Genomic DNA, 15,506 nt, shown 5'->3' with positions numbered 1-15,506 from the left:
TGTATCCTGAAACTTTGCTGAATTCATTTATCAGTTCTAGCAGCTTTTTGGAGGTGTCTTTAGGGTTTTCTAGGTATACAATCATGTCATCAGCAAACAGTGATCGTTTGACTTTCTCTTTACTGATTTGGATGCCTTTTATTTCTTTCTCTGGTCTGATTGCCCTGGCTAGAACTTCCAGTACTATATTGAATAGAAGTGGTGAGAGTGGGCATCCTTGCCATGTTCCAGTTCTCAGGGGGAATAGAAATCCCATTACTTTGACACTGGAGTATTTACTTTTTCCTTATGAAAGACCCACAACTGGCTCTTCAAGATTTACTTTGAAATCTCATTTTAACCTAGCTCTGACCATCAACCCTGAAACCATTATGTCACCTATATGTCCAAATCAATAAAGCCTCTCCATAAAGAAAAAAAGCAGCAGCAGCTACAGTACTCTAGTGAAACACCAGAGGGAGCAAGACACTATAAGCTCCTGAAAAAGAAACTGGCAAGATTCACTAATGAGGAAATTAAACGCACAAACCCAGAGAAGATGTATCTCTTCTAAAAATGTGAGAAGCCCTCAGAATCTCTAACCAGGCTGAGCTAGTAAAGATCTTCCCATTTACAAAGACATCCCATAAAGACTAGAAGAGGTAGCTTCTTTTTCATATATAACAACGACAAGAAAAGGCTGAGCAGCCCTTCCTTCCTTCCTTCCTTCCTTCCTTCCTTCCTTCCTTCCTTCCTTCCTTCCTTCCCTCCCTCCCTCCCTCCCTCCCTCCCTCCCTCCTTTCTTTCTTCTTTCTTTCTTTCTTTCTTTCTTTCTTTCTTTCTTTCTTTCTTTCTTTCTTTCTTTCTTTCTTTCTTTCTTTCTTTCTTTCTTTCTTTCTTTCTTTCTTTCTTTCTTTCTTTCCCGCTCTCGCCCAGGCTACAAACTACTCGGCTTGCTGCTGCCCGCGCCGCAAACTGCCTGGGACTGCCGGCGCGCGCGACCGCTGCCTGCCTTTTCCCCTTTCCATGCAGGCACGCGTTCGTCATCTTGGCTACACTGGTCGCCAGCTCCTGGACGCCGAGTGCTCTGCCCGCCTCAGCCTCCCGAGGTACTGGGACTACAGACGGAGTCTCGCTCACCCGGTGCTCAGTGTTGCCCGGCCTGGAGTGCGGTGGCGTGGTCTGGCCTCGCGGCAGCCTCTGCCCCCCAGCCGCCTGCCTTGGCCTACCAGGGTGCTGGGATTGCAGCCCCTGCCCGGCCGCCGCCCCATCTAGGAGGTGGGGAGCGCCTCTGCCCGGCCGCCCCGTCTGGGAAGTGAGGAGCGCCTCTGCCCGGCCACCCATCATCTGGGAAGTGAGGAGCACCTCTGCCCGGCCACCCATCATCTGGGAAGTGAGGAGCGCCTCTGCCCGGCCACCCATCATCTGGGAAGTGAGGAGCAACTCTGCACGGCCACCCACCACCGTCTGGGAAGTGAGGAGCGCCTCTGCCTGGCCACCCACCGTCTGGGAAGTGAGGAGCGCCTCTGCCCGGCCACCCACCGTCTGGGAAGTGAGGAGCGCCTCGGCCCGGCTGCCCCGTCTGGGAAGTGAGGAGCTCCTCTGCCCGGCCACCCATCGTCTGGGAAGTGAGGAGCACCTCTGCCCGGCCACCCATCATCTGGGAAGTGAGGAGCGCCTCTGCCCGGCCACCCCGTCTGGGAAGTGAGGAGCGCCTCTGCCCGGCCACCCACCATCTGGGAAGTGAGGAGCGCCTCTGCCCGGCCACCCACCGTCTGGGAAGTGAGGAGTGCCTCTGCCCGGCCACCCACCGTCTGGGAAGTGAGGAGCGCCTCTGCCCGGCCACCCACCGTCTGGGAAGTGAGGAGCGCCTCTGCCCGGCCACCCACAGTCTGGGAAGTGAGGAGCGCCTCTGCCCGGCCACCCACCATCTGGGAAGTGAGGAGTGCCTCTGCCCGGCCACCCATCGTCTGGGAAGTGAGGAGCGCCTCTACCCGGCCACCCATCATCTGGGAAGTGAGGAGCGCCTCTGCCCGGCCACCCCGTCTGGGAAGTGAGGAGCGTCTCTGCCCGGCCGCCCCATCTGGGAAGTGAGGAGCGCCTCTGCCCGGCCACCCATTGTCTGGGAAGTGAGGAGCACCTCTGCCCGGCCGCCCCGTCCGGGAGGAAGTGAGGAGCGCCTCTGCCCAGCCGCCCCATCCGGGAAGAAGTGAGGAGCGCCTCTGCCCGGCTGCCCCGTCCGGGAAGAAGTGAGGAGCGCCTCTGCCCGGCCGCCCCGTCTGGGAAGAAGTGAGGAGCGCCTCTGCCCGGCCGCCCCGTCCGGGAAGAAGTGAGGAGCGCCTCTGCCCGGCCGCCCCATCTGGGAGGTGAGGAGCGCCTCTGCCCGGCCACCCATAGTCTGGGAAGTGAGGAGCACCTCTGCCCGGCCACCCACCGTCTGGGAAGTGAGGAGCGCCTCTGCCCGGCCACCCATTGTCTGGGAAGTGAGGAGTTCCTCTGCCCGGCCACCCATCGTCTGGGAAGTGAGCAGTGCCTCTGCCCGGCCACCCCGTCTGGGAAGAAGTGAGGAGCGCCTCTGCCCGGCCGCCCCATCCGGGAAGAAGTGAGGAGTGCCTCTGCCCGGGCGCCCCATCCGGGAAGAAGTGAGGAGCGCCTCTGCCCGGCCGCCTCGTCTGGGAAGAAGTGAGGAGGGCCTCTGCCCGGCCGCCCCGTCCGGGAAGAAGTGAGGAGCGCCTCTGCCCGGCCGCCCCGTCTGGGAAGTGAGGAGCGCCTCTGCCCGGCCGCCCCGTCCGGGAAGAAATGAGGAGCGCCTCTGCCCGGGCGCCCCATCCGGGAAGAAGTGAGGAGCGACTCTGCCCGGCCGCCCCGTCTGGGAAGTGAGGAGCACCTCTGTCCGGCCACCCACCGTCTGGGAAGTGAGGAGCGCCTCTGCCCAGCCACCCACCGTCTGGGAAGTGAGGAGCGCCTCTGCCCGGCCACCCACCGTCTGGGAAGTGAGGAGCGCCTCTGCCCGGCCACCCCGTCTGGGAAGAAGTGAGGAGCGCCTCTGCCCAGCCGCCCCGTCTGGGAAGTGAGGAGCGCCTCTGCCCGGCCTCCCATCATCTGGGAGGTGAGGAGCGCCTCTGCCCGGCCGCCCCGTCCGGGAGGAAGTGAGGAGCACCTCTGCCCGCCACCCCATCCGGGAAGAAGTGAGGAGTGCCTCTGCCTGGCCACCCCGTCCGGGAAGAAGTGAGGAGCGCCTCTGCCCGGCCACCCACCGTCTGGGAAGTGAGGAGCGCCTCTGCCCGGCCACCCCGTCTGGGAAGAAGTGAGGAGCGCCTCTGCCCCGCCGCCCCATCCGGAAAGAAGTGAGGAGCGCCTCTGCCCGGCCGCCCCATCCGGGAAGAAGTGAGGAGCGCCTCTGCCTGGCCGCCCCGTCTGGGAGGTGAGGAGTGCCTCTGCCCAGCCACCCATCGTCTGGGAGGTGAGGAGCGCCTCTGCCCGGCCACCCATCGTCTGGGAGGTGAGGAGTGCCTCTGCCCGGCCACCCATCGTCTAGAAAGTGAGGAGCGCCTCTGCCCGGCTGCCCCATCTGGGAAGTGAGGAGCGCCTCTGCCCGGCCACCCATCGTCTGGGAGGTGAGGAGGGCCTCTGCCCGGCCACCCATCGTCTGGAAGTGAGGAGCGCCTCTGCCCGGCCACCCATCGTCTGGGAAGTGAGGAGCGCCTCTGCCTGGCCACCTATCGTCTGGGAAGAAGTGAGGAGCGTCTGTGCCTGGCCGCCCCGTCTGGGAAGTGAGGAGCTCCTCTGCCCGGCCGCTCCGTCTGGGACGTCTACCACGGAGGCCAGAAGCAATGTGGGGGCTGGACGTGGTGGCTCACGCCTGTGGTCCCGGCACTCTGGGGGGCGAGGCGGGTTGATCACTTCGGGCTAGGAGTTCGAGACCAGTCTGGCCAACTTGGCGAAACATGAAGAATACAACAGACAAACAAACCAACCAACTCAGTGACAACAAAACAGGTCTTCCCTGGAGTCATACTCTAATTTTTTCTATTTTCCTCCCTTTCTGATCCTTTATCCCACTTTCTTTTTCTTCCTCTTCCTTCTCCCTCTTCTTTGTCAAATAGAGGATTGAGTTATTATCACTGATCCATATAAACTCCCTCTCTCATTTATTTTAACTCCCACCCCCATTTCTATTCCCCGACTTCCCATGTGCAACCTTCCTAATATGTTTGATACGCATCTTTTTGTTTGTATGTATTTTTAGAAAATGTTTATTGTTTTTGTATGCAAAAAAAATTAATAAAAAAAAAAAAAGAAAAGGCTGAGCACAGTGGCTGATGCCTGTAATACAAGCACTTTGGAAGGCTGAGGCAGAAGGATTACTTAAGGCTGAGTTCAAAAGCAGCCTGAGCAACATAGTGATACCTCCATATCTACATAAAATAAAAATAATATTAAATAAAAAGAAAAAATCAAAGGGAACATGAAGAAACAGAGAAACGTAACTCAATCAAAATAGCAATATAAATCTCTAGACACTGATCCTACAGAGATGAAGACTTATGCATTATCTGACAAAGAATTCAAAGCAATCACTTAAAAGAAGTTCCATACACTACTTGAGAACACACACAACTAAATGATAAGGAACAAATCAAGAATATCAACAAAGAAATAGAAATTATAAAAAAACAAAAACAAAAAAATGAGGCTGGGCTTGGTGGCTCACGCCTGTAATCCCAGGACTTTGGGAGATCGAGGTGTGTGGATCACTTGAGGTCAGAAGTTCAAGACCAGCTTGGCCAGCACGGTGAAACCCCATCTCTACTACAAATACAAAAAAATTAGCCAGGCATGGTGGCATGTGCCTATAATTCCAGTTGTTTGGGAGGTTGAGGCAGAAGAATCACTTGAACCCAGGAGGTGGAGCTTGCAGTGAGTTGAGATTGCATCACTGCACTTCAGCCTGGATGAACAAAACAAAAGAATTTAATTAATACTATTACTTTTTACATATATATGTATGTGTATATATATATGTGTGTGTGTGTGTATATATATATATATATATATATATATATTTTGAGATGAAGTCTTGCTCTGTCACCCAGGCTGGAAGGCAGTGACATGATCTTGGCTCACTGCAACCTCCACCTCCTGGTTCAAGCGATTCTCCTGCCTCAGCATCCCAAGTAGGTGGGATTACAGGTGTCTGCAACCACGCTCAGCTAATTTTTGTATTTTTAGTAGAGACAGGGTTTCTCCATCTTGGGCAGGCTGGTCTTGAACTCCTGACCTCATGATCCACCCTCCTGAGCCTCCCAAAGTACTGGGATTACAGGCATGAGCTACCGCACCCAGCCTAAAAATATATATTTTTTATTTCAATAGCTTCTGGGGTACAAGTGGCTTTTGGTTACATGAATGAATTGTATGGTGATGAAATCTGAGATTTTAGCACACTGATCACCTGAGTAGTGTAAATTTAACCCAACATATAGTTTTTTATCTGTTAGCCCCCTCTTACCCTCATGCTTCTGAGTCTCCAAAGTCCATTATATCACTCCATATGCCTTTGTGTATGCATAGCTTCGCTCCCACTTATAAGTGAGAACATACAGTATTTGGCTTTTCATTCCTGAGTTACTTCTCTTAGAATAATGGCCTCCAGCTGCATCCAAGAGGCTGCAAAAGACATTATTTCATTCTCATTTATGGCAGAGTAGTATTCCATGTTGTATACACATCAATTTTTTTTTTGATTCTTTTGAGATGGAGTCTCACTCTGTCACCCACGCTAAAGTGGAGTGGTGCGATCTTGGTTTACTGCAACCTACACCTCCTGGGTTCAAGAGATTGCCCTGCCTCACCCTCCTGAGTAGCTGGGACTACAGGCATGTGCTATCATGCCTGGCTATTTTTTTATTTTATTGTTATTATACTTTAAGTTTTAGGGTACATGTGCACAATGTGCAGGTTTGTTACATATGTATCCATGTGCCATGTTGGTGTGCTGCACCCATTAACTCATCATTTAGCACTAGGTATATCTCCTAATGCTATACCTCCTCCCTCCCCCCACCCCACAACCATCCCCGGAGTGTGATGTTCCCCTTCCTGTGTCCATGTGTTCTCATTGTTCAATTCCCACCTATGAGTGAGAACATGTGGTGTTTGGATTTTTGTCCTTGCGATAGTTTACTGAGAATGATGATTTCCAGTTTCATCCATGTCCCTATAAAGGACATGAACTCACAATTTTTTATGGCTGCATAGTATTCCATGGTGTATATGTGCCACATTTTCTTAATCCAGTCTATTGTTGTTGGACATTTATGTTGGTTCCAAGTCTTTGCTATTGTGAATAGTGCCGCAATAAACATACGTGTGCATGTGTCTTTATAGCAGCATGATTTATAGTCCTTTGGGTATATACCCAGTAATGGGATGGCTGGGTCAAATGATGCCTGGCTAATTTTTGTATTATTACTACAGATGGGGTTTTGCCATGTTGCCCAGGCTGGTCTCGAACCCCTGACCTCAGGTGATCCGCCTGCCTTGGCCTCCCAATGTGCTAGGATTACAGGCGTGAATCACCATGCCTGGACCACATTTTCTTTTTTTTTCTTCAACATGTATTTTTTTTTTTTTTTTTTTCAGGCTTATATCTGATTTTATTTATTTCCATATTATTAGATATCAACATAGATAAAGTTACTTCTTTTTTTTTTATTTTATTTATTTATTTATTTATTTATTTTTTTTATTATACTTTAGGGTTTTAGGGTACATGTGCACAATGTGCAGGTTTGTTACATATGTATCCATGTGCCATGTTGATTTCCTGCACCCATTAACTCGTCATTTAGCATTAGGTGTATCTCCTAATGCTGTCCCTCCCCCCTCCCCCCACCCCACAACAGTCCCCGGAGCGTGATGTTCCCCTTCCTGTGTCCATGAGTTCTCATTGTTCAATTCCCACCTATGAGTGAGAACATGCGGTGTTTGGTTTTTTGTCCTTGCGATAGTTTACTGAGAATGATGGTTTCCAGTTTCATCCATGTCCCTCTTCAACATGTATTTTAAGTTTAGGGGTGTATGTGCAGGTTGTGCAGGTTTGTTACATGGATAAACGTGTGCCATGGTGATTTGCTGCACAAATCATCTCACCCCAGGTATTAAGCTTAGCATCTATTATTCTTCCTGATGCTCTCCCTCCCCCCAACCTACCTTCTCTGATAGGTCTTAGTGTGTGTTGTTCCCCACCATGTGTCCATAACACATTTTCTTTTCTTTCCTTTCTTTCTCTTTCTTTCTCTTTCTTTCTTTCTCTCCTTCTTTCTTCTTTCCTTCGTTTCTTTTTCTTTTTCTTTCTTTCCTTCCTTCCTTCTTTCCTTCCTTCCTTCCTCTCTCTTTCTCTCTCTTTCTTTCCTTCTTTCTTTACTTCCTTTCTTTTTCTTTTTCCTTCCTTCCTTCCTTTCTTTCTTTCTCTCTCTTTCTTTCCTTCTTTCTTTACTTCCTTCTTCCCCTTCCTTCCTTCCTTCCTTCCTTCCTCTCTTTCTCTCTTTCTTTTTCTTTCTCTCTCTCTCTCTTTCTTTTTTCCCTCCCTCCCTTCCTCCCTCCCTTCCTTCCTTCTTCCTTCCTTCCTCTCTCTTTCTTCCTCTCTCTTTCTTTCTCTCTCTTTCTCTCTTTCTCTTTCTCTCTTTCTTTCTCTTTCCTTCTTTCTCTACTTCCTTTCTTTTTCTTTTTCCTTCCTTCCTTCCTCTCTCTCTTTCTCTCTCTCTTTCTTTCTTTCTCTCTCTTTCTTTCTTTCTCTTTCTTTCTTTCTTTCTTTCTTTCTTTCTTTCTTTCTTTCTTTTCTTTCTTTCTTCTTTCTTCTTTCATTTCTTTCTTTCTTTCTTTTTCCCTCCCTCCCTTCCTTTCTCCCTTCCTTCCTTCCTTCCTTCCTCTTTCTCTCTTTCTTTCTTTCTTCCTTTCTTTCTTTCTTTTTCTTCTTTTTTTGGAGTATCATTCTGCCGCCCAGGCTGGAGTGCAGTGGTGCGAATCTCGGTTCACTGCAACCTCCACCTCCTGGGTTCAAGCGATTCTCCTGCCTCAGCTTCCTGAGTAGCTGGGATTACAGGCATGTGCCACCACATCCAGCTAATTTTTATGTTTTTAGTAGAGATGGGGTTTCACCATGTTGGCCAGGCTGGGCTTAAAATCCTGACCTCAGGCGATCCACCCACCTTGGCCTCACAAAGTACTGAGATTACAGGCATGAGCCACAGTGCCCGGTCCCACATCTTCTTTATCCACATATTTGTTGATGGGCACTTATGTTCTTTCTATATCTTTGCAATTGTTAATTGTGCTGTGATAAACATACACGTGCAGGTGTCTTTTTGACATGACTTCTTTTCCTTTAAAGGGGTAGATACCCTGTAGTGGGATTGCTGGATTGAATCGTAGATCTACCTTTAATTATTTAAGACATTTCCATAGTATTTTCCATAGAGGTTATAATAATTTGCATTTCTACTGGCAGTGTATAAACTTTGCCTTTTCACCACATCCATGTCAACATCTTTTTTTTTTTTTTTTTTTTTTTTTTTTTTTTTTGAGACAGAGTCTTGCTCTGTCACCCAGGCTGGAGTGCAGTGGTGCGGTCTTGGCTCACTGCAAGCTCTGCCTGCTGGGTTCACGCCATTCTTCTGCCTCAGCCTTCTGAGTAGCTGGGACTACAGGCGCCCACGACCACACCTGGCTAATTTTTTTTGTATTTTTAGTAGAGACGGGGTTTCACTGTGTTAGCCAAGATGGTCTCGATCTCCTGACTTCGTGATCCACCTGCCTCGGCCTCCCAAAGCGCTGGGATTACAGGCGTGAGCCATCGCGCCTGGACCTTTTAACTTTTCAAAAATGGTTATTCTGGCTGGGATAAGATGGTATCTCATTGTGTGGTATCTCATTGTGGTTTTAACTTGCATTTCCCTCATGATTAGTGATGCTGAGCATCTTTCATATGTTTTTTGGCCATTTGTACATTTTCTTTTGAGAAATGTCTATTCATGTCATTTGTCCACTTTTTGATGGAATTATTATTATTATTTTTTCTTGCTGATTTGTGTGAGTTCCTTGTAATTCTGGATATTAGTCCTTCATCAGATGCATAGTTTGCAAATATTTTCTCCCATTCTGTGGGTTGTTTGTTTACTCTGATGATTCTTTCTTTTGCTGTGAAGAAGCTTTTTATTTTAATTAGGTTTCACTTTTTCATTTTTGTTATAGTTGGATTTGCTTTTGGGGTCTTAGTCATAACTTCTTTGCTTACACCAACATTCAGAAGAATTTTTCCTAGGTTTTCTTCTAGAATTTTTATAGTTTCAGATCTTAGATTTAAGTCTTGGATTTACTTTGAGTTGATTTTTGTAGATGTTGAGAGATAGAGATCTGGTTTCATTCTTCTACATGTCTCTATCCAGTTTTGCCAGCATTATTTATAAAATGGGATGTCCTTGAATTATTAAATTTAAAAAAATCACAAAGACAAACAACAGACTTGATCAAACAGAAAAATAATGGCAAATTTAAAAGACAGATCATTTGACATTATCTAGTCAGAAAAAAAGGAAAAAGAAAAGGAAAAGGGTGAAGACAGTCTACAGAATTTATGAACCACCATCAAGTGGGTTAATATACATACTATAGAAATGCAAGAAGGAGAAGAGGGAGATTAGATTGGGAAGAGGGCTTATTTGAAGAAATGATTGCTGAAACATCCCAAATTTGAAGAACCAAATGGACATCTAAATTAAGAAGCTCAAAGGACTCCAACAAAAGCTGTCCTAAGGAAGTACATACTGAAAAGCATTATAATCAAATTGTCAAAAGTGAGAGGCAGAAGACAGAGTAAAATTGCTGAATAGAACCCCCACTAATTGTCCCCACACCACAGGAACACCAAACTGAACAACTATTGACACAAGAAAGCACTTTCATAAGAACCTCCAATCAGATGAATGGTCATAGTACCTGGTTTTAACAACATATGAAGGAAAGGGGCACTAAAGAGGATAAGAAAGAAAATCTTGAATTGCTGACACCACCCCTTCTGCATTCCTCTGCAGTGTCTGTGAGGCACAGAGAATGAAACTGTGTGTTTGAGGGAGGGTGAACACAGTGATTATGCGACTGTACATTGGAACTCAGTGCTATCCTGTCACAGCAGAAAGCAACACAGGACAGAATTTATCCAGTGCCCATGAAGGGAGCATTTAAACTAGCTCTAGCCTGAAAGGAATCATCTATCCCACCCAGCCATTGGAAACTGAGTTCTGGTTAGCCACACCACCAAGAATTAAAGTGCTCTGGGATCCTAAATAAATTTGAAAAGCAATTCAGGGCATGAGGACTGGAATTCCTGGAGAAGTCCTGGTGCTGTGCTGGGCTTAGATCCAGTGGATTTTGGATGCACGTGACCCAGTAAGACACCAGCGGGAACAGCCAAGATAGTGCTTGTGACACCTATTCCTAACCCCAGGCAGTTCAGCTTGCAGCTCTGGAAGAAACTCCTTTCACTTGAGGAAAGAGAGAAAAAGGTAAAGATGACTTTGTCTTGCAACTTGAGTGTCAGCTCAGCCACAGTAAAATAAAGCCCCAAGCAGCGTCCTTAGGCCCCCATTCCAGGCCCCAGTTACCACATGACATTGCTAGGCACAACCTGGGCAGAAGGGAACCTGCTGCCTTGAAGGAAAGAACCCAGTCCTGGCAGGATTCATCACCTGCAGACTAAAGAGCCTTTGGGCCTTGAATAAACATCAGCAATAGCCAGGCAGTACTCACCATGGGCCTTGGGTGAAACCTGGTATTGGTATGGCTTCAGGTGTGACCCAGCACATTCTTAGATGTGGTGGCAATAGAAAAACACTCTTTCTGCTCTAGGAAAGAAGATGAAGAGTAAAAAGCACTTTACCTTGCAACTTGGGTATGAGCTTAGCAACAATAAAATAAAGCAACAAGTAGATTTCTAAAATTCCTGACTCCTAGCCCCACCTCTCAGACAGCATTTCTAGACCCATTCTGGGCCATTAACAGAATATGCCATCCTCAAGGGAAAGACATAAACTTGGCTGGGTTCACCAACTGCTGACTAAAGAGCCCTTGTGCCTTGAATCAAAAGCAGTGGTAGCCAGGCAATAGTTGCCACAGACCATGGGTGAGACCCACTACTTTGCTGACTTCAGGTCTGACTCAGTACAGTCCCAGTGGTAGTAGCCTTAGAGGTGTTTGTGTAAATCCACTTCTAACTCCAGGGAGCTCATTATGGAATGAGAGACTCCATTTGTTTGGGGGAAAATAAAGGAAGTGAACAAGAGACTCTGCCTGGTAATCCAGGGATTTCTCTTGAATTGTACCCAAGAAAACCAAGGCTACAGTGACCAAAGACTTAGATCACAACACTCAATTCCCTTTGAATACCTGAAAGTCTTCTCAAGAAGGATGAGTATAAACAAACCAAAGCTGAAGATTACAATAAATGCCTAAGTTTTCAATGCCCAGACATCAAAGAACATCCTCAAGCATCAAGACAATCCAGGAAACATGACTTCACTAAATGAGCTAAATAAGACACCAGTAACTAATTTCAGAGAGATACAGATATGTGGTCTTTCAAAGAGAGAATTCAAAATAGTTATTTTGAAGAAGCTCAGTGAAGTTAAAAATAACACAGAGAAGGAATTCCAAATCCTATCAGATAAATTTAACAAAGAAATAGAAATAATTTTTAAAAACTAAGCAGAAATTTTGGAGCTCAAAAATTCAATTGGCATACTGAAGAATACATCAGTTTCTCAATAGCAGAATTGATAAAGTGGAAAAAAGAATTAGTGAGCTCGAAGACAAGCTATTTGAGTATACACAATCATGGGAGATAAAATAAAAATACTAATAAAAACAACAAAGTATGGCAACAAGATATAGAAGATAGCCTCAAAAGGGCAAATCTAAGTTATTGGCCTTAAAGAGGAGATAGGGAGAGAGATCAGCATAGAAAGTTTATTCAGTCTCTAGGAAGTTCCAAACTTTTCCACATTTTCCTGTCTTCTTCTGAGCCCTTCAAACTGTTCCAATCTCTGCCTATTACCCAGTTCCAAAGTCGCTTTCACATTTTCAGGTGTCTTTTCAGCAACACCCCACTCTACTGGTACCAATTTACTGTATTAGTCCATTTTCATGCTGCTGATAAAGATATACCTGAGACTGGGCAATTTACAAAAGAAAGAGGTTTAATGGACTTACAGTTCCACATGGCTGGGGAGGTCCCACAATCATGGTGGAAGGTGAAAGCCATGTCTCACATGTTGGCAGACAAGAGAAGAGAGAATTTGTGCAGGGAAATGCCCGGTTTTAAAACCATCAGGTCTCATGAGACTTATTCACTACAATGAGAACAGCATGGGACAGACCTGCCCCCATGATTCGGTAACCTCCCACCAGTTTCATTTCACAACACATGGGGAATTCAATATGCGATTTGGGTGGGGACACAGCCAAACCTATCAGCTTCCTTCTTTGTTTTTAAACGCAGTGTGAAATGGTTATGAGTTTAAAATAATGGGTTATAAGATGTAATTTGCAAGCCTCATGGCAGTCTCAAATAAAGAAACCAACAACAAATACACAAAAACAGAAAACAAAAATTAAAATGTAACATAAGAGAAAATCTTTCTCACAAAAAGGTAGATAAGAAAGAAGGAAGAAAGAGAAGACCACTAAATGAGCAGAAAACAAATAACAAAATGATAGGAGTAAATTCTCAATTATCAATAATAACATTGAACATAGAGTAAACTCTTCAATCAACATACATAGAGTGGTCAATGGATTAAAAAACAAGTCCCAACTGTCTTCTGCCTACAAGAAACACATTTTACCTGTAAGAACACACATAGATTAAAAATAAAATGATGGAAATAGATATCTAGGTGTTGGGAGCAAGTCCCCAAAGTCTGGCCATAAACTGGCCCCAAAACTGGCCATAAATACAATCTCTGCAGCAATGTAATATGTCCATAATGGCCATAACACCCAAGCTGGAAGGTTGTGGGTTTACAGGAATGAGGGCAAGGAATACCTGGCCTGACCAGGGTGGAAAACCATTTAAAGGCATTCTTAAACCACAAACAAAAGCCTGAGCGATCTGTGTCTTAAGGGCATGTTCCTGCTGCAATTAATTTGGCCCATCCTTTCATTTCCCTTAAGGGATACTTTTAGTTAATTTAATATCTATAGAAACGATGCTAATGACTGGTTTGCTGTTAATAAATATGTGGGTAAACCTCTATTTGGGGCTCTCAGCTCTGGAGGCTGTGAGACCCCCGATTTCCCACTTCACACCTCTATATTTCTGTGTGTGCATCTTTAATTCCTCTAGCTCCTCTGGGTTAGGGTCTCCCCGACCGAGCTAGTCTCGGCAAGTGGCGTCCATTCGTGGGGGCTCGAATCCAGGTGGAAGGGTCACCGGAGCGATGGCTGGAATGGAAAACTAGCTGGAGGACACCTGAGTACTCTTAAAGTAATCCCCGTGGTGAGTAAGAAGGGGAGCTAGGAAGTGTCAGGGTAACAATGGGACAGGTATGGGGTCTGGTTCGTTTCACCTTGGAACTTTTTCACACTGATAATGAGGAGGAATGATTATGGAAAAGTAACAGAAGAGGTTACAGAGCATGTTTATTTGCCAGCTAAAGCTAAAGTGGCAAAGGAAGGAGAGGTTCATCCCTGCCCTTCTGTGCCCCCTCCTTATTATTTTGAAGAAAATGACCCCCCAGATCTTTCTTTTCCAGAGGACACTGGGTGAAAAGTAGTTGCCCCAGTGACTGTTCAAGCAGTGCCTCGAGCGACAGCTCTTAGTTCTATACAGGCAGGAATTCAGCAAGCTAGATGAGAGGGTAATTTAGAGGCTTGGCAGTTCCCTGTTAGAATACACCCCCCAGATCAAGAGGGAAATATTACTGCTACATTTGAGCCTTTTCTTTCTAAATTACTCAAATAATTAAAACAAGCAATAAATGAGTATGGACCAGGTTCTCCTTTTGTAATGGGACTGTTAAAGAATGTTACTGTTTCCAGTCGGATGATTCCTACTGACTGGGACACTGTTACTTGAGCTTGTCTAACTCCTGCTCAGTTCTTACAATTTAAAACTTGGTGGGCAGATGAAGCTTCCATTCAGGCTGCTCACAATGCCCAGGCCCAACCTCAAATTAATATAACTGCAGACCAACTTTTGGGGGTTGGCAGCTGGGCTGGTTTAGATGCACAACTGGTCATGCAGGATGATGCCATAGAACAGCTTAGAGGAGTGTGGATTAGAGCTTGGGAAAAAATAACTTCAGGTGGAGAACAAAACCCTTCCTTTAGTACTATAAAACAGGGACCCAGAAAACCATATGTTGATTTTATAGCTCGGTTACAGGAGTCTCTTAAACAGATGATTTTAGATTTGGCTGCTCAGGATATAGTATTGCAGTTATTAGCTTTCGACAATGCTAATCCCGATTGCCAGGCTGCTCTGCGACCTATCAGAGGGAAAGCACATTTAGTTGATTATATCAAGGCCTGTGATGGTATCGGAGGTAATCTGCATAATGCTACCTTGTTGGCACAGGCAATGGCAGGACTAAAAGTGGATAAAGGAAATACTCCATTTCCTGGAGCTTGTTTTAACTGTGGGAAGCATGGTCATACTAAAAAAGAATGTAGAAAAAATCAGCGAGTCAGGCCACCAGATAGGGGAAAAAAGAAAATTGTTGAGCCTGAAATATGACCAAAATGTAAAAAAGGAAAACACTGGGCTAGTCAGTGTCACTCTAAGTTTGATAAAGAAGGGGACCCAATTTCAGGAAATGCCATGAAGGGCCCGTCCTGGGCCCCATTCTAAACTGGGGCATTTCTGGCACAGGCCATTCCCTCACCCCTGTATGTCTGTCCTCCGCCAGAGCTGGTAGTGCCACAGTAGATTTATGCTGCCCAAAAGCTGTGAGCCTTTTGCCTGGGGAACCCCTGCAAAAGGTCCCAACCGGAGTCTGTGGACCCTTACAAGCAGGGACAATGGGATTACTTTTAGGAAGGTCTAGTTCAAGTTTAAAAGGCATAAAAATACATACAGGAGTCATTGATTCAGATTACAGTGGGGAAATTCAAATTGTTATATCTACTTCTGTTCCCTGGAAAGCAGAGCCAGGAGAGCGCATAGCACAGCTCCTGATCGTGCCATATGTGAGAATGGGAAAAAGTGAAATAAAATTAACAGGAGAATTTGGAAGCACAAATAAACATGGCAAAGCAGCTTACTGGGTAAATCAAATTGCTGATAAACGTCCTACCTGTGAAATAACTATTCAAGGAAAGAAATTTAAAGGTTTGGTAGATACAGGAGTGGACACTTCAGTCATTTCTCTACAGCACTGGCCATCTATGCGGGCAATTCAACTCACTCAATTTAACATAGTTGGAATTGGTAAAGCCACTGAAGTATATCAAAGTAGTTATATTTTGCA

The 15,506-nt window shown here is 46.1% G+C and overlaps 1 protein-coding gene across 2 annotated transcripts in view; it reads right to left on the bottom strand.

Moving 5' to 3' along the window:
* The window catches only part of ZC3H12B (zinc finger CCCH-type containing 12B), a 490,484-nt gene that overhangs the window by 56,072 nt on the left and 418,906 nt on the right, over positions 1-15,506 (bottom strand). The window contains exon 8 of one of the 2 annotated variants that reach the window (XM_063635297.1): positions 5,492-5,649. The exons of the other annotated variant lie outside the window; for it this stretch is intronic. The gene's annotated coding sequence lies outside the window, so the exon portion shown is untranslated. The remainder of the gene's footprint in view (positions 1-5,491; positions 5,650-15,506) is intronic. 2 annotated transcript variants of the gene reach the window in all.

This window comes from Symphalangus syndactylus, chromosome X (genome assembly GCF_028878055.3).
Source record: "Symphalangus syndactylus isolate Jambi chromosome X, NHGRI_mSymSyn1-v2.1_pri, whole genome shotgun sequence".
NCBI lineage: Eukaryota > Metazoa > Chordata > Mammalia > Primates > Hylobatidae > Symphalangus > Symphalangus syndactylus.
The sequence above is the reverse complement of the archived record's forward strand: the minus strand, read 5'-3'. Positions and strand labels throughout refer to the sequence as shown.